The following is a 21450-nucleotide window of genomic DNA, read 5'->3' on the forward strand; positions in this document are numbered from 1 at the left end:
AATCAATTTATAAAATTTTTGACATGCGTTTTTCTGGATTTTTTTGTTGTTATTCTGTCTCTCACTGTTCAAATAAACCTACCATTAAAATTATAGACTGATCATTTCTTTGTCAGTGGGCAAACGTACAAAATCAGCAGGGGATCAAATACTTTTTTCCCTCACTGTACAGTTAGTGAGTGCATACATTTTTTCATACTGGTCCCCCGTGGGAAACAAACCCACAAGCCTGGCGTTGCAAGCGCCATGCTCTACCAACTGAGCTACACAGGACTTTAAGTATGTCATCACAGTCAACTTGATGATGATAACACTAAACACAAAAGACGTTTGATGTCTGAGGTGTAGCACAGTAGGATGTCAAAAGTAAAAGGTGGATGCTTGTGCTAAAATCTACCCTGATGTAGAATGATGTTGACAAATAGAGCAATAATTATTTATTATTGATGCGAGATAGGGTGTTTATAAATGGCCCTGTGGTCACACTTCCAATACATTTGAGATGTGTTCAATGTGGATTGAGTTTCTATAGGACCGGGCTCATTTGGGGAGATTTTAAAAGTCCTCCAACAAGTTTAACATATTATTCAAGTGTTTTATTAATTCAGACAATAACTCAGAATAGCTTTATGCCATTCCACCAATAGAGTGCCAGTTGGGTTTTATATATTTTTTATTTTAACATTCTATCATAAAAAACATGTTTTCACATCTCCAGAGGTTAAATAAAGAAAATGACTATAACAGGTGGCAATTAAAGTAACAGGGTTGACTGTAACAGGGTTGGAGTTTTCATCTTAAATCAGCCATAACTCCCCTTGTGACAGGGGGAATGGAATGTTGTGTGCAAGCTTCACAAAAATAGCAATTGTTAAAACATTTCTAGCTTATCTATGAGTAACATGGTTGACATGTTATGCTTCAACCACACTCTGTAGGGTAGCCCCATTGTGTAGCTTCCGTCCTCCTCTGGGTACATTGATTCAATACAAAACCTAGAAGGCTCATGGTTCTCACCCCCTTCCATAGACTTACACAGTAATTATGACAACTTCCAGAGGACGTCCTCCAACCTATCAGAGCTCTTGCAGTATGAACTGACATGTTGTCCACCCAATTAAAGGATCAGAGAATGAATCTAGTACTGAAAGCATAAGTTACAGCTAGCTAGCACTGCAGTGCATAACATGTGAGTAGTTGTCTCAAAGAGAGAAAGACAGTAGTTGAACAGTTTTGAACAAATTAATTTATTCAAACAGCAAGAGGGTTGAGAGAGAGAAATTGTCCTTTTTTTCACTTTCAGTTTCACTTATTTAGCTAGCAAATGCAGCTAGCTAGTTTAGCCTACGCACACACTGCTCAAACAGAGGGATGCTATGTTAGCTAGCTAGCTATGACTATCCAACACAACACTGGAACTCTTCCAAGTCAAGGTAAGCTTTTGGTTTGACTAATTTATTGCCACCGGGGCCCACCGGTGTAACTGCTAAACTGCTTACTGACTATGCACTGTAATGTTACTGCATGATTGTAGCGGGTTTACTAACGCATTTGTTCTATTAGCTATGTTGACTATGACGTTACTTTAGTTAATATGGTGACAACTATGTACGCTGTGTGTAGCGGTTATGATATCATTTGACTTGGAAAAGTTTTTTCGCCTTTCACAATCAGCTGATGTGTTGTGCATTGAAGTCCACAAACAAAGGGAAAAGGTGAGAGGGGGAGAGTGCATTGATGCGAGAAGGAATTCAACGTGGCTGCTATGAAAGTGAACTGTGTTTACACGTGATCAGGGGTGTATTCATTCTGCCGATTCTGTTGAGAAATGTTTCTTAAACGGAAGCAAACGGAATGAAACAGGGATAAACATACCTGAATTTGACCAATAGAAACTCTCGTTTGCAACTGTTGCACTAAAAATTACACCCTAGATCAGCTAGATGCAGGCCAGAGTGTGCAAGGCAGTATTGAATATGTCACTGTCTGTCCCCTCACATTTTTCTCTTGACCTGAGTGCACCTACGTTGTAAACTTTCATTCCTAGGCTAGGTTGTAGCCACCTCATGATGGGTATAGGGACAATTTGAGTATCATGTAGTAGCCTTAACCTATTGATGTTACATTGAATTGGGTGAATGGAATATGAATGACAGTCATCTACTATGCTATTATAGAAATAAGGCCATGCTCATGAAAAAAAAATCGTCTTCCCTCATCTTAAACGGCACCAACCGCCACTGCAGCCTATCATATCTCATCTCATATCCTTTTTCTGATGGTAACTCCTCATGTTAAGCAAGAACATGAATTTTGTCACTTAAAATAATTGAGCACTTGAATAATAGAATTAGGTGTGTTAGTGCTGGGCTAGAACAAAAATCTGCACACCCTCAACCTCGATCTCCAAAGCCGATTGAGCATTGAACTAGACTACTACTAGGACTCAATCTTTAGGGCTAGACAAAGAGAGGGGCATCCGACATGCAGTATAGCTGCTGGGGTGTTTTTGTTGCAAAACGTTTCGTCTATTACAAAACGTTTTCCGTTAACTTCAAACGGAAAACAGCAAACGGGAGTTTCTATTGGACAAATGCAGGTAGGTCCCTTGCCGTTTCGTTCCGTTTCGTCTGTTTGCTTCCGTTTGGTTCTTAAACGGTAAACGGTTTCCGTAATGAATACCAGTCCTCACTAAAACAAACACTGGGCGGTTTTGTTGATCTCAAACCGACCGGTTGGGTTGCTTTCTCGGAATGACAATGTAGGATACGTTTTAAATAAACGTTTTAAAGCCACTAGACCCTTGGCTCCAATATGCTCGTTTGATATGTATTTGAAACATTTTAAAGGCTACTGCATCAGGCTGGATACTACTACACTACTCATGGAAGATGTAGATACAATCTCGGATGAATTTCGGGTCGACGTCGTCCGGAGTAAATCCAATCCAGTACTCGAAAAACGTATTGTATTCAAAGTATACAAGAGGAGATGGTTCATTTTGTTCGTGCTGTGCTTGCTAAATTGCTCAAACTCTATAGTAAGTAGCCTTAATTGTCATTGCTGTCTCACACATACATTGGCTGTAATCTGTCAATAAATTAAATGTGTGATTTTGTAACTTTTTGTAGCAATGTAAAATTATCTGTGGCTCAGACTGCTACAACGTTACAACAATGTAATAATCTCTATGGTTCTGATTGCTACAATGTTAAAACAATGTAACAATCTCTATGGCTCGGATTGCTACAATGTTACAACTATGTAACAATCTCTAAGGCTCTGATTGCTACAATGTTACAACAATGTAACAATCTCTATGGCTCTGATTGCTACAACGTTACAACAATGTAACAATCTCTAGGGCTCTGATTTCTACAATGTTACAACAATGTAACAATCTCTATGGCTCCGATTGCTACAATGTTACAACAATGTAACGATCTCTATGGCTCTATTACTACATTGTTTTAAAAGGTAAATTAACTGGAGAAGCATGTGACACTGACATATAGCCTACAGGTCTGACCTCTTTCTATTGTTTGTGATCCTGATATAATATGGTATATTATGTGATGCCCTACTGCCACATTTGATAAATGAACTAGTGTAGCCCACAGCCATATGGCATAGCCAGATCATGGCCTAACATAAGGACAACTCAGAGTATGCTATTCTGTTCTTCTGAAATAGACTACATTTTCTTCATATCATGTTTCTTTAGACCTGTCTAAAATAAATAATGGATTTATTGTGATGGTGTAAGCTATATTACATGGATTTATTAGACTTTTAAAATGTAGATGTTCCAAAGGTCTGCATCAGTGGCTGTGCGTGGAAGCCAGGAGATGCTAAATGTGTTTATGTTAATTAACGGTCAATTACCATGAGACCAGCTGACAAAATGTAATGACCGCCACAGCCTTATATGTGATGCCTAGTTATCCCTGAAAGTAGCCTCATTTTAATGCCAAACAGACTGCTGTAGAGCCAAAATTAGTGTTTACCCTTCACTATGAAATACAGTAGCCTAGCAGCCTATAGTGACGTTTCAGGAGTCATCATGCAACATGAGAACCCCTTCAGCGTATCACTCATTGAGTCAAAATGCATTTGGTTCAGACTTCTACAAGGGTACTGTGCCGGTATCTGCCATATGGTGCTATTGCTTTAATAGGGGCTTGCCCACGGCTGGCACTGTTCCCAAGTCCATTGTGCGACCAGGTTAAGACTTCCTCTCACAGGTGCCCGTACCTCGGCTGGGTCTAAGTTACGGGAACCAGGGATGAATTGAGGCTTTGGTCAGATCAAATGTCTTGTCTGCCTGGACTGAGGCATGCGAAAGCTGCGCTAGCTCAACCCGTTTTTCTTCGGCTAGCTCTACGCTGGCAGCGGGCTTGGCTAGTGCTAGGCCGTGGGGATAATGCCGTATGGCTGACGTCGGTTTAGCATACGGTACTGTGACTACAGCGCTGTTCACTGTGACAACCGTACCCCAATTGGCACGGCAAATTGGGGTATGTCACTGGTAGCCAAAGCCCTCAAACCCAGAGTGGACCGGGCTTCAAGCAAACGTTGGCACTTAAACACATTGTTTCTACCCCAAGTTCCATTGTGTTCACGTGTGTCAAGATTGTGTTGTCCACAACATATGAGCTTAATAAAGTCCCTTTCCCACAGTCAGACACTAGGTTGTCAAGAATGGTGGAAAAAAAGAGCCAAACTCTCGCAGTCCACAGGTTGTGCCCCTTCAGATGGCACATTGTGGGAGACTCACTGTCTGTGTCGAACAATGGCGCGCATGCACAGTGTCTACCTGGATAATCCGAACAGTGACGTCGGGGTACAGGCCACAATTTGTTGTCGCTGGGGACCCCCAAGGGATGAATTATGTCCCGCAAGGTGATCACGACAGACCCATATCCCGAGGGCAGCTCAATTTGGGGGTTGTGGACAGTGTCGCAGAGAGCGCTGCACATCAATTACCTGGAGCTATTGACGGTGAACATAGTTCTCAGGTACTTTCTCCCATTGTTGGCAGGCCAGTATGTGCTGGTGAGGACAGTGCTGGCGTACATCAACAGACAGGGAAGGGTGCGGTCTCTAACCATGTTATCCTTGGCTTGCTCCCTACTGCTGTGGAGCAGTGTGCACTTTCCCTCACTCCAGGCCACACATCTCCCCGGGTGCCTCAACACGGGTGCGAATCTGCTATCCAGGGGGCCCCCCGTTCTCTGGGATCTCCCAGATATGGGAAATGTTTGGCAGGGCCGACGTAGATCTTTACGCTTCGCAAGAAAATGTGCATTGTTGGCTGCTTTTCTCGATAAGGGCCCTGAGTGCTCCTTGAAACGTTTCCCCCTGTGGACCTGATTCAGCCCATGCTGGAGGGATTGTCGTTGATCCTTGTGGCTCCCCGTTGGCCCAAACGACCTTGGTTCACAGAGATCATTCGCCTTTTAGGCGGGGACCCGGTTTCTAAACCTATTGCGCCCACTTGGGATTTAGCTTTGGTTTTGGATGTGTTTTGTGAGGCCCCCTTTGAACCGATGGAGTCTTTGGGTCTGAAGATACTCTCCTACAAGACCGCCCTGCTTGTGGCTTTGGCCTCAGCTGTCATGAATCCCGCTTCCTGAGTCTGTTTCTGCCTGTGTTGCCTGTTTTCTGTTCTGAAGTCTGTTTCCTGAGGTTCCTGAACGCACCCTGTCTGGTTGCCAGGCGACGAAGCTAGGCGGGAGATCTCTCTATTACCCGCACCTGCATCTCATCAGCTATCTGCACACCTGGTCCTGATCATCACCTCTCCACTTCATAAGCTCTGACCTGACATCCATTCCCTGCCGGATCGTTAGCCATGAACATTATGTTGTGTCAGCGTATCAGCCTCAAGTTTACTAGAGTTAGTTTTGTTGTTCTGTACTTTTTGCTTGCCGTGTACTCACCTCCGTTTACTCTGTCTACAGTCATTCTCCTGGAACATTCACCCCACCCCTGCCTGGTCGTCGGTGGCTTCTGTGACACCATTGGATCTGCCTATTCACTCCCACCAACTCACCTCCGCTGCCCGCTCCGTCTCCTGGATTATTCTGTTTCCACATTTGAGTCTGTAAATAAATACTCACCTTCGTTCTACTCACCTTGTCCTGGTCTGCTTCTGGGTTCTGCTTTAGAGAATCGTGACATCAGCCAAATGCGTTGGAAATCTCCACGCGTTATCCGTTCACCCCTCCTGAATAAAGTTCGCCCTTGGTGACTCTAAGGTGACGTTGGGTCCTGTTGCGGCCTTCGCTGCTAAGGTCATGACTATGTCCTACAGGTCTCTAGCTTTGAGCTATTTCCCTTTTCGCCTCCTCCATTTGCTTCTGAGGAGCAGCGGAGGTTACATGCCTTGTGTCCGGTAGGAGCGTTACGCATGTACAGTGAGCGGACCAGGGGTGTCCGTTTGTATGACCAACTTTTTGTCTGTTTTGCTAATCCGGCTAGTTTTAGTGCGCTTTCTAAACTGCAGCTTGGAGGCTATTTCTCCGGTCCGCTATGACAGCAAAAAAACGGTGTACGCGCCCACTTCACCAAGGGTTTGGCAACGTCTTGGGAGTTGTTTAAAGGGTTGCCTGTAGGAGATATCTGTGCTGCCGCGAGTTGGGCATTACCACACATTTTTGTGAGGTTTTGTTGCTTGGATGTCATTGCCCCCAGTGTAGCCAACAGTGTGCTTACCGCTGGGGCAGGAGAGGGTCATTAGGCAGCATGCAGATTGCGCAATACCCGGGTACCACAGGTTTTCATTTACATCATTTTTACATTTTAGTCATTTAGCAGACGCTCTTATCCAGAGCGACTTACAGTTAGTGAATACTTTTTTTTTTATACTGGCCCCCCGTGGGAATCGAACCCACAACCCTGGCGTTGCAAACGCCATTCTCTATCAACTGAGCTACATCCCTGCCGGCCATTCCCTCCCCTACCCTGGACGACGCTGGGCCAATTGTGCGCCGCCCATGAGTCTCCCGGTCGGCTGCGACAGAGCCTGGATTCGAACCAGGATCTCTAGTGGCACAGTTAGCACTGCGATGCAGTGCCTTAGACCACTGCGCCACTCAGGAGTACAGGAGTTTTCCTGTCGGGTTGGAACTCTGAGTGGTCTGCCATTGGCAATTTCATTTGGTGTCCGCTGGGGTCGGCCTGGGGCGTGATTTCAGGTCCCTATAGCTGTGTTGTACAGAGTTGACCGACTGAAAGGGAATGTACAGTTATGACTATAACTACTGTTCCACGAAGGAGGGAAAGGAGGTACAATACCAGTTCTGGGCACGGTGAGGAGCGGTACTGAATTGAAGGAATGAATTCGTGCCTCAGGGTTATCACCTGTGGAAGGCGGAGCTTCTGGTGAGGCACGGTGTTCATAGCTGTGTTGTACCTCGGTTCCCTCCTTCAGGGAACAGTAGTTATAGTCATATCTATACATTTTATTTGGTCCTCTTTAATAACCCCATTATGGCAAAATGTAGATTTCCGCCTAAATAGACATAGGGTAAATCCATTTGAATTCAATCACTTTTTGACAGCATCCCCTTTGATTTAAACAAATCTTTCCATACATGTTTCCTCATGGAAAAAGTTGTCAGAAACGGACTTCTTGGAACTGAATGCCAAAACATTCAGGAGATAAAGGTGCTCAACGTTGACCCATTTTGCATTCCCCACCATACCATGAGACATCCATGTCTTCATCACTGGAAAAGATAAATGGTTGAGTTTGGTATAATTTAAAAGCTTACTAATAGAGTTGTAAAAATTATCTAAAAACGTGTGAACCATTTTTTTCATATTTGCATGTTGTAGCTTAGACTTTACTTTAAATCATCTGAGGTTTTAGTGTTGTGCCAGCCATCGGTTGAGACACAACATGCTCTTGACTAGGCTGGAATCCATTGCTCAGAGGCAGATGAAATTGATTATTTGTCTGGATAGGCCAGAAAATGTGACACGTCACTCCTTATGCAAATGTTGGGTGTGAAAACTGACACTTCAAGTAAGCTCCGCTGACTGAGAGGTAGTGTTAAAGCAGACAGATGGGGCTTTCTGGCACTATAAGGTACTGGACCCTGCAAAGTTCACAGAGGGCTTTGTACACCAAAAAGTCGGAACCGGTCCAGAACCGCTCAAAGTCTCCTAAATAGGCGACTTAACATCTAAGAGGTTAAAGTTAGGTTAATCTTTGAAGGAGAAGGCACAGGGGTCAAACTGTATATGGTTAACCTGCTGTGATTGTATAGGCCTATCCTTGTTTATTGGGCTTGGATGGTCGGTCTCTCTTCTCAGCATAGGAATTCTACATATTCATTTTGACCAGTGAATGCCAACATAAATAAGCCTATGTAAACGCTCTATAGTAGTAGCCTCTGATTTGATTAGGCCAGCCTAAAGCTGGGTCATATGCTAGTGCCTTGTGAGTCATTACTTCTGTTTTCACATGACTTGGAGTTCCACAAGGCAAGGCTGTGATTTACTTCCTGCTTAGTGATGTATCTTTTTATCACATGATCACATGTATACCAGTGGGATGCGTTTGTCATGCAGTTTTGCCAGGTCTTCAGTCCTTAATAGGACTTCCTGGTTAAATAAAGGTTAAATAGAATAAATCAAAACTTTACGTCTCATTGGATGACATCTTGATTGGACTGGAATATTAACAGATGGTGTCCTATCAGACGTTTTTGTGTCACTGCATTGTAACATTGGGCAGATAGAATGATTGAGGAAATATCAGTGAAGAACATTTGTGTACAAGCAGCAAGTTGTAAATAATGTATTAACACATTTATTGTATATAGTCAAATTATCCTAAAACACCCTGTTCCTTTGTGTTTGTGCTTGTATCCTCAGTTATGGCTGACCTTTGCTCCAGTGGTGGACCATTCAGCCCAGTTCTTGGGTGTCACCCTGGACCAGATCAACTGGCTGTCCATCATCTACATGGTGGTGGCCATACCTCTCAGCTTTGGGACCACATGGATGCTGGACACCTTAGGACTCCGAATCACGGTATGTACAGTCTGGTCAAGGTAGACCACACACAGGTCTCCCTTGTAAAAAAGGTATCCTGACCTCAATGGGACTTCCTGGGCAAATAAAGGTTAAATAAATCAAACAGACCAGATTCCATTAAACCTGCCTTCCTTATCATGCAGAATCTTTGTTTACAAGTCTGTGCACATACTGAAAACAAACCTGTAAGGGGAGTCTGTCCAGTACTTGAAATGAAAGATACAGACTGTTCCTTTAAGATATGCATGAAAGAGATATGCATGAAAGAGATGAAAGAGGTGTAAGAGGGACATTCAGTAAAGTTTGAATGTTTGAGTTTGTCTGAAAAATCTCAGATAGAAAGTGTGTGGGCTTTGGATAGGAAGTCTGCTGTCAGTGATAGAGGAAGCTGCCCACATGCAGATGGCACTCAGATTTTTTAACCAAATCGTGCCCATTGTGACATTTTGCCTTTCTGACTGCTCTGTAGCTGGTGCTGGGTTCCTGGCTCAACACGTTGGGAGCTGTGCTGCGTTTCGTCGGCATCCTGAGGAGCCTTCCAAATGCGGCCAATTTCCCTGTTGTGATGGGGGGCCAAACCCTGTGTGCCCTGGCCCAGCCCCTGGTTATCTTCACTCCCACCAAGCTGGCAGCCCTCTGGTTCCCAGAGCACCAGCGGGCCACCGCCAATATGATAGCCTCCATGTGTGAGTGAGGTATGGTTGCTGTCCTGTCCACCACAAATTTTCCCATCAGGCCTCAAGTTACTCTGTTAAAACTACCTGTGTCAAGTCAACATTATTGGTTAAGTCACCACTTGCCATATATGTTTTGTATTGCCAGCTGCTCCTCTTTCAGTCAGCTTTTCAGTCAGATTTCCAGTCACAGGAACTGAGATCCCCTAAAAAGTAGGTAGAGAAAGTCCAAAATATCTGTTAGTTTAGGCTCCAAATAAAGGACAATACCATGGCAGACTATTTCACATTTTTCGGTTGTGTTTCTCTATTTCTCCTTTCAGCAAATCCCCTTGGGATTCTCATTGCTAGCATCTTTTCCCCTATGATTGTGGGGACTACCAACAACATCCCTTTATTGGTGAGTTAAGAAAGAAGTAGTAAAACAGATTGTCTTGACTTTACATTGCATATATATTTATCACTCCATTAATACTTTTTCTGTGTTCGCTGATCTTCCCAGCTGTTCATATATGCTGTACCAGCAGCCATCATCTGTCTCCTAGCAACAGTGGGGATCCGTGATAGTTCCCCCCCCCCCCAACGCCCCCCTCAGCCAGTGCCGAAAGCTCCAACTCAGAGCCCTTCCTGGAGGGAATCAAGCTGGTGAGGAGTTAAACACACAAAAAATGACAATACTGTACTAATAATATGTGTAGTCCCCCTCAACATTTAATTCACTCCTGATGGTACTGAGGTTCAGGCTCATCATACTTCATTTGAGAGGGGTAGCGGCATCCATATTGCATTGTATATTTTGTATTTATTATGGATCCCAATTAGCTGCTGCCAAGGCAGCAGCTACTCTTCCTGGGGTCCAGCAAAATTAAGGCAGTTATACCATTTTTTAAACATTACAAAACATTAACAACAGACTTCACAACACATTAAGTGTGTGCACTCAGGCACCTACTCTACTACCACATATCTACCACACAAAATCCATGTGTACGTGTGTGTGTATAGTGCGTATGTTATCGTGTGTGTCTGTGCCTATGTTTGTGTTGCTTCACAGTCCCCGCTGCTCCATAAGGTGTAGTTGTATCTGTTTTTTAAATCAAATTTTACTGCTTGCATGAGTTACTTGATGTGGAATAGAGTTCCATGTAGTCATGGCTCTATGTAGTACAGTGCGCCTCCCATAGTCTGTTCTGGATTTAGGGACTGTGAAGAGACCTCTGGTGGCATGTCTTGTCAGGTATGCATGGATGTCTGAGCTGTGTGCCAGTAGTTCAAAGAGACAGCTCGGTACATTCAACATGTCAATACCTCTCACAAATACAAGTAGTGATGAAGTCAATCTCTCCTCCACTTTGAGCGAGGAGAGATTGACATTCATATTATTAATGTTAGCTCTCATATTATTAATGTTAGCTCTCTGTGTACATCCAAGGGCCAGCTGTGCTGCCCTGTTCAGTCCCTCTTTGTGGCACCTGACCACACGACTGAACAGTAGTCCAGGTGCAACAAAACTAGGGCCTGTAGGACCTGCTTTGTTGATAGTGCTGTTAAGAAGGCAGAGCAGCGCTTTATTATGGACAGACTTCTCTCCATCTTAGCTACTGTTGTATCAATAGGTTTTGACCATGACAGTTTACGATGCAGGGTTATTCCAAGCAGTTTAGTCACCTCAACTTGCTCAATTTCCACATTATTTATTACGAGATTTAGTTGAGGTTTAAGGTTTAGTGAATGATTTGTCCCAAATACAATGCTTTTAGTTTTTGAAATATTTAGGACTAACATATTCCTTGCCACCCATTCTGAAACTAACTGTAGCTCTTTGTTAAGTGTTGCAGTCATTTCAGTCACTGTAGTAGCTGATGTGTATAGTGTTGAGTCATCCGCATACATAGACACACTGGCTTTACTAAAAGACAGTGGCATGTCGTTAGTAAAATTGAAAAAAGTAAGGTGCCTAGACAGATTCCCTGGGGAATTCCTGATACTACCTGGATTATGTTGGAGAGGCTTCCATTAAAGAACACCCTCTGTGTTCTGTTAGACAGGTAACTCTTTATCCACAATATAGTAGGGGGTGTAAAGCCATAACACATACGTTTTTCCAGCAGCAGACCATGATCAATAATGTCAAAAGCCACACTGAAGTCTAACAAAACAGCCCCCACAATCTTTTATCATCAGATTCTCTCAGCCAATCATCAGTCATTTGTGTAAGTGCTGTGCTTGTTGAATGTCCTTTCCTATAAGCGTGCTGAAAGTCTTTTGTCAATTTGTTTACTGTAAAATAGCATTGTATCTAGTCAAACACACTTTTCCCCCAAAGTTTACTAAGGATTGGTAACAGGTTGATTGGCCGGCTATTTGAGCCAGTAAAGGGGGCTTTACTATTCTTAGGTAGCGGAATGACTTTTGCTTCCCTCCAGGCCTGAGGACACACACTTTCTAGTAGGCTTAAATTGAAGATATGGCAAATAGGAGTGGCAATATCGTCCGCTATTATCCTCTGTCATTTTCCATCCAAGTTGTCAGACCCCGGTGGCTTGTCATTGTTGATAAACAACAATAATTATTTCACCTCTTCCACCCTCATTTTACGGAATTCAAAATTACAATGCTTGTCTTTCATAATTTGGTCAGATATACTTGGATGTGTAGTGTCAGCATTTGTTGCTGGCATGTCATGCCTAAATTTACTAATCTAGCCAATGAAAAAATCATTAAAGTAGTTGGCAATATCAGTGGGTTTTGTGATGAATGAGCCATCTGATTCAATGAATGATGGAGCTGAGTTTGCCTTTTTGCCCAAAATTTCATTTAAGGTGCTCCAAAGCTTTTTACTATCTGTCACGACTTCCGCCGAGGCTGCCTCCCCTCCTTGTTCGGGCAGGTTTCGGCGTTCGGCGTCACCGGCTTACTAGCTACTGCCGATCCATTTATCATCACTCCAGTTGTCTTGTCTTCACACACACCTGGTCCTTATTCCCTCATTAGTCATTGTATAAGTGTTCCCTCTGCTTCCTTATCTGTGTGGGTGATTGTTTATTGTGGAGGGTAGTGAAGCTCGGTGGAGCTCGTGTATTTTGTATCGACAGGAGTATTTCCCATGTGCCTTCTATTTTCCAGTGCGCCTGTTTTGTGCCCTGGAGTGTGTTTGACGCATTTCTGCGTAAACCTGTATTTTGCGGATTATAGCCTGTTATTCTGTGATTTACTCTCCTGCGCCTGACTCCTTCAACACCACCTCATCACAGAATCACCCACCCGCTATGGAGTCAGCGGGAGAGACGCGCATGCCTGGAGTCGTGGAACGGGTCCAGGAGCATTCAACTATGCTAGCCAGCTTGGGTGAAGCGATGGATCGGGTTCTTCAGGTCATCCAACGCCTGGAGAGGAGAGAGCCCGATCCGTCGAGACCAGCTGGCCAACCGGATCCCGCCACCTACACCCCAGCACCCAGAGGGATCCATATATCCCGACCATGGGAGTTCGACGGGACAGCGGCGCTGTGCCAAGGATTCCTGCTCCAACTGGAGCTCTACTTCTCCAGCATCCGGCCGGTCCCATCAGAGCGGGAGAGGGTGTCCGCCTTCGTCTCCTGTCTCTCGGGGAAAGCCCTGGAGTGGGCCAACGCGGTGTGGAACGAAGGAGGAGCCGCATTGGAGAACTACGGGGAGTTCGCTCGCCTCTTCCGGACGGTCTTCGATCACCCGCCCGAGGGTCGAGAGGCGGGCGAGCAGCTGGTCCACCTGAGGCAGGGGACAAGGACTGAGCAGGACTGAGCATTGGAGTTTCGAACTCTGGCAGTTGGGTCCGGGTGGAACGAGCGGGCCCTGATCGACCATTTCCGGTGCCATCTGAGAGAGGACGTCCGACGGGAGCTAGCCTGCCGTGACACCATGTTGTCCTTCTCGCAACTGGTGGACATGGCCATTCTTTTGGATAACCTGCTGGCAACTAGAGGACGTCCTGGAGGAGGTCTGCCCGATGGAGATGGGTGGAACCGCTAGCCGAGAGAGTGGAGGACGACAGCGCCAGTGCCACACTGGTGGCGCGAAGGGACATTTCACCACACGTTTTCATCAACGCTCTTCTGGGTTTGGAGGCGGCAGGCAGTGCACTCTCGCATCACCCCAGGTATCGAACACCCACACTCGTTCAGAGCCCTCTGCTGCGCACTGTAAAATACACATCTTCTTTCCTGAGTACATGGTAGTTCCCCAGTGTAAGGCGCTAGTCGATTCAGGCGCAGCTGGGAACTTTATGGACAGGGCATTCGCAAATCGTATTGGCATTCCATTGATTCCCCTATCCATTCCACGCCCCATCAGAGCACTTGATAGTCGACCATTAGGGTCCGGGTTGGTTAAGGAAGTTACTGCACCAGTCACCATGATTACCCAGGAGACTCATTGTGAGCAGGTTACTTTTTCCATTATTGAGTCTCCTGCTTTCCCTGTGGTATTAGGTATCCCTTGGCTAGAACTCCACAAACCCACCTTCTCATGGCCGCAGAGGGTTCTCACGGGGTGGTCGCGAGAGTGTCAGGGTAGGTGTCTAGGTGTTTCCGTTGGTGCAACCACGGTGGAAAGTCCAGACAGTACCTCCACCGTGCGCATTCCCCCTGAATACCTCGATCTGGCGCAAGCGTTCTCTAAAACGCAGGCGACTAAGTTACCACCTCATCGGGCGGGGGATTGCGCGATAAACCTCCGGGTAGACGCTGTACCTCCCAGGAGTCATATATACCCCCTGTCACAGGCTGAAATGGTGGCTATGGAGACATATGTCACAGAGTCCCTGCGCCAGGGGTATATACGTCCCTCCACTTCACCCACCTCCTCGAGTTTCTTCTTTGTGAAGAGGAAGGACGGAGGTCTGCGCCCGTGCATTGATTATCGACCACTGAACAGGGAGACGATAAGATTTAGTTATCCTCTCCCCCTCATTCCTTCAGTGATTGAATCAATGCATGGGGCGCGCTTCTTCACCAAATTAGATCTCAGGAGTGCGTACAACCTGGTACGTATCCGAGAGGGAGATGAGTGGAAGACAGCATTCAGCACAACCACAGGGCATTATGAATACCTGGTGATGCCCTATGGTTTGATGAATGCTCCCTCAGTTTTCCAGTCCTTTGTGAACGAGGTGTTTCGGGACATGCTTGGTCGCGGTGTAGTGGTCTACATTGATGACATCCTGGTGTATTCCGCTACGCGCGCCGAGCATGTGTCCCTGGTTCGCAAGGTGCTGGCCCGACTGTTGGAAAATGACCTTTATGCTAAGGCAGAGAAGTGTATGTTTTTCCAGCAGTCCGTCTCCTTCCTTGGATACCGCATTTCCACCTCAGGTGTGGAGATGGAGGGAGATCGCATTTCAGCCGTAAGTAATTGGCCGACTCCAACCACGGCTAAGGAGGTGCAGCGCTTCCTTGGCTTTTCCAACTACTATCGGAGGTTTATCCAGGGCTTTGGCAAGGTCGCAGCTCCCATTACCTCCCTGTTGAAGGGTGGGCCGTCCCGGCTCCGCTGGTCTGCTGAGGCTGACCTGGCCTTCAGCAAACTGCGGGGTCTGTTCACATCAGCCCCAGTACTGGCCCACCCCGATTCATCACTACCATTCGTAGTGGAGGTGGATGCTTCCGAGGTTGGGATAGGAGCTGTCCTGTCTCAAAGCTCGGGTACGCCACCTAAGCTCCGCCCCTGTGCGTTCTTCTCTAAGAAGCTTAGCCCGGCGGAGCAGAACTATGGCGTTGGTGATCGGGAGCTGTTGGCTGTTGTCCGAGCCTTGACCGTGTGGAGGCATTGGCTCAAGGGGGCGAAACACCCTTTCCTCGTCTGGACGGACCCCCGTAACCTGGTGTACATCCGGGCAGCGAGGAGGCTGAATCCTCGCCAGGCCAGGTGGGCCCTATTCTTCACCCAGTTTGATTTCACTCTATCATACATCCCGGGTACGAAGAACGTGAAGGCAGACGCACTGTCGACACAGAGGAGAGGCCCAGCGACAACACCCCCATACTGCCGGCCTCCTGCATTGTGGCGCCGGTAGTATGGGCGATGGACGCGGATATAGAGCAGGCATTATGCACGGATCCCTCTCCACCTCAGTGTCCAGATGGGCTACAGTACGTGCCTGCTCTTATCCGTGATCGTCTGATCTACTGGGCACACACGTCACCCTCCTCTGGTCACCCAGGTATTGGCCGTACAGTGCGCTGCCTGAACGGAAAATACTGGTGGCCTACCTTGGCTAAGGACGTGAGGGTGTATGTCTCCTCCTGCTCAGTGTGCGCCCAGAGTAAGGCACCTAGGCACCTCCCAGCTGGTAAGTTACAAACCTTACCAGTTCCACAACGACCATGGTCTCACCTAAGTGTTGATTTTCTAACTGATCTTCCCCTCTCCCAAGGTAACACCACCATCCTGGTCATTGTGGACCGCTTTTCTAAAGCCTGCCGCCTCCTTCCTCTGCCCGGTCTCCCCACTGCTCTGCAAACTGCGGAGGCCCTGTTTACACACGTCTTCCGGCACTACGGGGTACCAGAGGATATAGTGTCTGACCAAGGTCCCCAGTTCACGTCCAAGGTCTGGAAGGCGTTCATGGAACGTCTGGGGGTCTCGGTCAGCCTGACCTCTGGGTTCCACCCCGAGAGTAATGGGCAGGTGGAACGGGTAAATCAGGACGTGGGTAGGTTCCTGCGGTCCTACTGCCAGGACCGGCTGGGGGAGTGGTCGGTGTTCTTACCATGGTCAGAATATGCCCAGAACTCTCTCCGCCACTCCTCCACTAACCTAACGCCTTTCCAGTGTGTTCTAGGTTACCAACCGGTTCTGGCACCGTGGCACCAGAGCCAGACCGAGGCTCCTGCGGTGGATGACTGCGTCGTCAGAAGGCCAACGCTGACCGCCACCGCAGTGAGGCCCCCGTCTTTGTACCGAGGGATCGGGTCTGGCTCTCGACCCGGAATCTGCCCCTCCACCTGCCTTGCCGGAAGCTGAGCCCGCGTTTTGTGGGGCCGTTCAAAGTCCCGAGGAGTGTCACGAATTCCTCCTTGTTCGGGCAGGTTTCGATGTTCGGCGTCACCGGCTTACTAGCTACTGCCGATCCATTTATCATCACTCCATTTGTCTTGTCTTCAATCACACACACCTGGTCCTTATTCCCTCATTAGTCATTGTATAAGTGTTCCCTCTGCTTCCTTGTCTGTGTGGGTGATTGTTTATTGTGGAGGTTAGTGAAGCTCGGTGGAGCTTGTGTATTTTGTATCGACGGGAGTATTTCCCATGTGCCTTGTATTTTCCAGTGCGCCTGTTTTGTGCCCTGGAGTGTGTTTGACGCATTTCTGCGTAAACCTGTATTTTGCAGATTATAGCCTGTTATTCTGTGATTTACCCTCCTGCGCCTGACTCCTTCAACACCACCTCATCACACTGTCATTCTTTGTGTCATTTATATTTGTTTCATAATGTCGTTTCTTCATATTTTTATTCAGTTTAGTCACATGATTTCTCAATTTGCAGTACGGTTGTGCAGCCAGACATATTTGCCATTCCTTTTGCCTCATCCCTCTCAACCATACAATTTTTCAATTACTCATCAATCCACTGGGATTTAACAGTTTTTACAGTCATTTTCTTAATGGGTGCATGCTTATTAGTAACTGGGATAAGCAATTTCATAAATGTGTCAAGTGCAGCGTCTGGTTGCTCTTCATTACACACCACAGACCAACAAATATTATTTACATCAACAACATAGGAATCACTACAAAACTTATTGTATGAACTCTTATACACTATATTAGGCCCAGCCTTTGGAACTTTGGTTTTCCTAGATATGGCTACTATATTGTGATCACTACATCCGATGGATTTGGATACTGCTTTAAATCAAATTTATTCAGCATTGAATGATCCCTGATGTCTATCTTCTAACAGGAGCATCTGGAACCCACTGTAACCTGTGCCTGTCTGCCTCCTGTTCCTTTGTAGCTCCTGAGGAACAAGGCCTACATGATTATCCTGATTCTCCTGCTTCGGCTCGGGGATCACTGTTCACTTGCTTCTCTACACTACTGGAGCAGATTATGTGTGTCCGACGGTACACTAATGGAAGCACCCACCAATGATCCCAAAGGACCAACAAGATTAGTTTTTCATTGCAAAATAATGAAAAAATATGTCTCACGAATTGGTTTCCTGAACAATATTTTCACCATTTCACCAAAATAATCAATAAAACAATGTGAAACATAACCTCAATGTGTGTTGTTGTTGCAGAACTTTGCAGGACTGTGCGGAGGTCTCTTCATTGTGTTCGGTATAGTCGGGGCTGGCTTCCTGGGTCTCTACGTTGACAAGACCAAGAAGTTCACCAAGGTCAACAGGAGCCTCTCAGCGCTGGCCTGCATTGACTTTTCAGGTGGTGAGTCGGGGTCAAACCTCAGGGTTATGAAGTTTAGTACTTCATGAAGAGGTGTGATGATGAAACAGTGACGCTTGCTCCAAACTAAGGTTTGCAGTTTTTCTTCTTTCAAGATACCAAGCAGTTCTGTGTGTAACACCTTCTCATCCTTGTGTGTGTGTGTTTCCCCCTACCAGGTATCTCAGATGCGGAATCAGGGAATAGCCGTGGCAGTTGCTTGTTCGCTCTGCGGCTTTTTCGGCTTCTCCATTTACCCGGTTGCCATGGAGTTGTCTGTGGAGTGCTCCTACCCGGTTGGAGAGGCCACCTCAGCAAGCCTTATCTTCATATCAGGGTACATCTGTCTGATACACTGTTTCATACAGGGAGAACATAGACTAAAGAGCAAGACTGTAAATAAAGGGCTATGTGTTAATAATCATGTGCTTGTTTTTGGTTTTTCAGACAGATCCAGTCAGTTATCTACAGTGGGGAGAACAAGTATTTGATACACTGCCGATTTTGCAGGTTTTCCTATTTACAAAGCATCTAGAGGCTTGTAATTTTTATCATAGGTACACTTCAACTGTGAGAGACGGAATCTAAAACAAAAATCCAGAAAATCACATTGTATGATTTTTAAGTAATTAATTTGCATTTTATTACATGACATAAGTATTTGATACATCAGAAAAGCAGAACTTAATATTTGGTACAGAAAACTTTGTTTGCAATTACAGAGATCATACGTTTCCTGTAGGTCTTGACCAGGTTTGCACACACTGCAGCAGGGATTTTGGCCCACTCCTCCATACAGACCTTCTCCAGATCCTTCAGGTTTCAGGGCTGTCGCTGGGCAATACGGACTTTCAGCTCCCTCCAAAGATTTTCTATTGGGTTCAGGTCTGGAGACTGGCTAGGCCACTCCAGGACCTTGAGATGCTTCTTACGGAGCCACTCCTTAGTTGCCCTGGCTGTGTGTTTCGGGTCGTTGTCATGCTGGAAGACCCAGCCACGACCCATCTTCAATGCTCTTACTGAGGGAAGGAGGTTGTTGGCCAAGATCTCGCGATACATGGCCCCATCCATCCTCCCCTCAATACGGTGCAGTCGTCCTGTCCCCCTTGCAGAAAAGCATACCCAAAGAATGATGTTTCCACCTCCATGCTTCACGGTTGGGATGGTGTTCTTGGGGTTGTACTCATCCTTCTTCTTCCTCCAAACACGGCGAGTGGAGTTTAGACCAAAAAGCTCTATTTTTGTCTCATCAGACCACATGACCTTCTCCCATTCCTCCTCTGGATCATCCAGATGGTCATTGGCAAACTTCAGACGGGCCTGGACATGCGCTGGCTTGAGCAGGGGGACCTTGCGTGCGCTGCAGGATTTTAATCCATGACGGCGTAGTGTGTTACTAATGGTTTTCTTTGAGACTGTGGTCCCAGCTCTCTTCACGTCATTGACCAGGTCCTGCCGTGTCGTTCTGGGCTGATCCCTCACCTTCCTCATGATCATTGATGCCCCACGAGGTGAGATCTTGCATGGAGCCCCAGACCGAGGGTGATTGACCATCATCTTGAACTTCTTCCATTTTCTAATAATTGCGCCAACAGTTGTTGCCTTCTCACCAAGCTGCTTGCCTATTGTCCTGTAGCCCATCCCAGCCTTATGCAGGTCTACAATTTTATCCCTGATGTCCTTACACAGCTCTCTGGTCTTGGCCATTGTGGAGAGGTTGGAGTCTGTTTGATTGAGTGTGTGGACAGGTGTCTTTTATACAGGTAACGAGTTCAAACAGGTGTAGTTAATACAGGTAATGAGTGGAGAACAGGAGGGCTTCTTAAAGAAAAACTAACAGGTCTGTGAGAGCCGGAATTCTTACTGGTTGGTAGGTGATCAAATACTTATGTCATGCAATAAAATGCAAATTAATTACTTAAAAATCATACAATGTGATTTTCTGTCCATATGATAAAAATTACAGACCTCTACATGCTTTGTAAGTAGGAAAACCTGCAAAATCGGCAGTGTATCAAATACTTGTTCTCTCCACTGTATATACTGCTTCTTCAGGGGTTGACCAAACAAATGGCCGACTCGCCCTTCTCTACGTGTTCTGTGGGAGGTGATGCGGCCTTGAGTTGGAGGGGTAAGTCAAGAACTACCATATGTATCGGAGGGATTAAAATAATAGATGAATGCTAATTGAGGTACAATCGGTTGGTCACCATTACATTTCTGCAGGCAATTACGGCTATTGGTTGTTTTGTTAGCAGTTAAGACTTTGTATTTGTATGCAAATAGCACAAAGTGCACGTGGCGGACTGAAACGGCATCCTAGACAACACATGCTTTGCCACAGCTAACAATATATGTTGCAGATGCTTCATTCCCATTGAAATTGAGGGGACAGGTGCCCCCACAAGCTATAGTTTATTTACAAATACATTCAAAAATATTTTCCTCCAAAAACAAATGACGTGCCCAAGGCCAAAACACAGTGATGCTGGAGGTTATATTCAGTTAAGTTGCCGCTCTTATTTCTAAATATAACATAATGAAATCCTCTCAGGCCTTGATAAAGAAGAACAAGGCTGGATTGTTATGATCTGGTGCTTTCCTGTGGCTCCAGTGGCGTGATTCTCTCTAGAACACACACACTGTGATTAGTTGCTGGTGGAAATGGCTGAAAATAGTTTAGCTCCAGTCATTGACTTGTCTTTTTCTGTGTGCGTCTCCACAGGGCCCGTGCTGGTGCTGGCAGGCCTGTGCAGTGTCTTTACCTGCTGCTTCATTATCTTCTTCCACAGGGAGTACAGGAGACTGGACGCTGAGGCACAGGCTGGTGCAAATAAAGCTAACTCTGACATCCTGTGACAGCACGCCAAACTCTAACCAAAAGGAGGAACAGGCCAGGGGTTAACTGAACTGCTGTTGAGATCACTACCTCACTGGCATCGTTTCAGAAGCACGCCAAATCTCACAGGAGGCAAAGTGTGTTGACTTACAAATACATTACTTTATATTTGATGTTCTTTATAAAGATTATGTAGGTTTTTGGAATGTAACTGAATGGTCATTTCTTCCTTTGCTATACAGGTTCATTCTCTCGTCCCAAGTCAAATATTTACATTTTTACAATAAAGTGATATTTAATATTGCTTGAACGGTGGTGGTAAACAGTGATAAGTTACTCAATTTGAAAATGGGCTTTCCTCTAATACAGGTATGCACTGACTAAGATGAATAGCATCTTATGCACCTTTTGTACTGAGGCAGAGCAGAGGTCATTTCGGCTTGGTCGGTTAAATTGGACATGAAA

The 21450-nt window shown here is 45.9% G+C and overlaps 1 pseudogene across 1 annotated transcript; it reads left to right on the forward strand.

Annotated features, from left to right (window-relative positions):
- The first annotated feature begins 2721 nt into the window (after positions 1-2721).
- LOC311104618 (solute carrier family 49 member A3-like) lies at positions 2722-21289 on the forward strand (annotated as a pseudogene). Its single transcript, XR_014615835.1, has 11 exons — positions 2722-3040; positions 8887-9045; positions 9518-9734; positions 10046-10122; positions 10225-10367; positions 17717-17839; positions 17979-18187; positions 18233-18483; positions 18594-18666; positions 20148-20277; positions 20872-21289. The product of XR_014615835.1 is annotated as a solute carrier family 49 member A3-like (transcript).
- Positions 21290-21450: the final 161 nt, after the last annotated feature.

Source organism: Coregonus lavaretus, assembly GCF_964263955.1.
Source record: "Coregonus lavaretus genome assembly, chromosome: 29".
Lineage (NCBI taxonomy): Eukaryota > Metazoa > Chordata > Actinopteri > Salmoniformes > Salmonidae > Coregonus > Coregonus lavaretus.